The sequence below is a fragment of the Zea mays genome, unplaced genomic scaffold, assembly GCF_902167145.1.
Source record: "Zea mays cultivar B73 unplaced genomic scaffold, Zm-B73-REFERENCE-NAM-5.0 scaffold_152, whole genome shotgun sequence".
NCBI lineage: Eukaryota > Viridiplantae > Streptophyta > Magnoliopsida > Poales > Poaceae > Zea > Zea mays.
The window spans coordinates 4,002-6,052 of NW_023366769.1; the positions used below are offsets into that span (position 1 = coordinate 4,002).

The 2,051-nt window shown below is 45.2% G+C and overlaps 1 non-coding gene across 1 annotated transcript; it reads left to right on the top strand.

The window, feature by feature from the left end:
* Positions 1 to 1,302: 1,302 nt before the first annotated feature.
* TRNAC-GCA (transfer RNA cysteine (anticodon GCA)) lies at positions 1,303 to 1,373 on the top strand. The gene has a single exon. It is a non-coding gene; the product is annotated as a tRNA-Cys (tRNA).
* The last annotated feature ends 678 nt before the right edge of the window (positions 1,374 to 2,051 follow it).

The window sequence follows — 2,051 nt, forward strand, 5'->3', positions numbered from 1 at the left end:
ATTCGAAGCTTTAGACAAGGGTGCTATTGAGATATTGGGCCCTTATGGTATCTCGTACACATTCCGACGATTGGCCGAGCGAATAAGTCAACTTCAAAGTGGATCTGTTGTGCGAAGAGTGCGTTATGAACCGTGGCCGCCTACCTGCTTTGGTTGGTGGGGGCGGCTCCTCCGTTGTGGGTAAACGGGAAACCCGACTCTACGAACCCGAGGAAAGGCTGCACAGCTTCCGTAGGGTCGTTAAGACCGGAGCTTTTTGTAGTGCTAGCAGGAATGCAAGTGAATGAATCCAATCCCCTTTCAAATCGGCGAGGTAATACCTTATTGAAGTAGGGCACGCTACGGCAACACAGGACTGACGGGGTGGGGGCTTGCTGTCTACTTGGCGAGCCTTCACTGCCCCCTTCTGTAACTTCCCTTCTTTCGTCCGTCCACGAGGCAGTCAAAAGAAAGAGAGAAAGGGGCGGCTATAACGCAGGAGTCGTGGCGGTTGTATGCCACAAGGTCCCTATAGACAAGGGGACAAGTGAATCATCGCTTTTGGGCGCAGGCAGCCCTCTACCATCCATCCCATTGCATTCCTCTCATAGAGTACTGTACCGTCTCAGACCAGATACATCTATGGAAAGAAAGGATTTCATAGAAAATATTCATTTTTCTCTTTTTTTGGATCCCCATGCATTCCGTTATTCCCGTAACTATGGATTGGATTGGATTGGATTGATTGATTGTCCCTACCTAACTAAATGGTAGTGGTCTAGGGAGCGCAATTGCTAGAGCACGGGAGAATGAAGAGTAATGATTTAAGCAAGAGCAGCCGGACGGACTACTATAGTCAGTCTAGTGACTACTATAGTCTTTTCTTTCTTTGTAGTTAAGTAATAATGTTTGGTATAGCAGCCTTTCCGAGCGAGTCTCTGGGATCTCCTGTAAACCCCCATGATGTGGTAAAGGGAGGGAGGATATTAGGGGAAGCAGTGAGTGGAGATTCCCCTGCGGAGAGCCGGATGAGGGGAGACCCTCACGTCCGGTTCGGAGGGCGGGGATATCCCGACCCTACTATCATTATGCCTTTGCAATGTTACTTGGTTCAACTCCATTTGTGACCTTTTCTCGTATGTGGGACTCTCTATCTTCTTGGGTAGATTCTAGATCGTCTTTCATTTTGTTAGTGAGTAGTTTTATTATTAATAAGTCAAGTCAAGAATAATAAGAGAACTGTAGGAGCTTGCCAGGACGGCTTGGTAAGCAAGCTACCTGTTATGTAGGCGCCAACTCCCAGTTCTTTCTCTTCTTTCTTTTGGCGGCATGGCCAAGCGGTAAGGCAGGGGACTGCAAATCCTTTATCCCCAGTTCAAATCTGGGTGTCGCCTGACCCACAAAATACTTTTTATTTCTTATTGTACTGATTGAACTCTACAAATTCTTGCCCTGCATAAGCAAAGGAAAAGAACTAGGCCTGTCGATACTGGATTTTTCTGAATGCCTTAAAGTCTGATGTATAGTTTCAAAAAGCAAGTCGTTTTTTCAAGACAGTGTTTTTCATGCAAGGGTAGAGTCTCAATAGAAGTAAGGACTAGGTGTTTTAGCAGCACTGGTTTATGCATAATAGCTAGGTAAGAAAGCACAGTATTCGAGGGTCAGTAACTAGAACTAATAGAAGAGATGGGATAGTGATATTTCTTGAAATAGATATATATATGGGATAGTGATATTCCTTTCACCGAGCAAGAAAGAGATGGGATAGCTGATATGAACTGTCAAAGAAAAGAAGGCACTCATCTTTAGCGTGGATATCATAGGTATAAATGAAAGAAACAACTTCCTGATTCCTGTTTCTTTAGCGTGGATAGGATCTAATAAGCAAGCACCGGTCAAGTAGAAGCAGAAGCAAGGTAGGTCAAAGATAAGTCACGGATAGAAAAGAAAAGCACTGCTTTCCTGTAGAGGAAGACTCTCTTCGGGGAAGAGAGGATTGATTTCTCGGACAACAGCGAAGGGAAAGAAAGGGAGAAGCAGAGGAAGAACATCCGGATTGAGAGCAGGTAGGA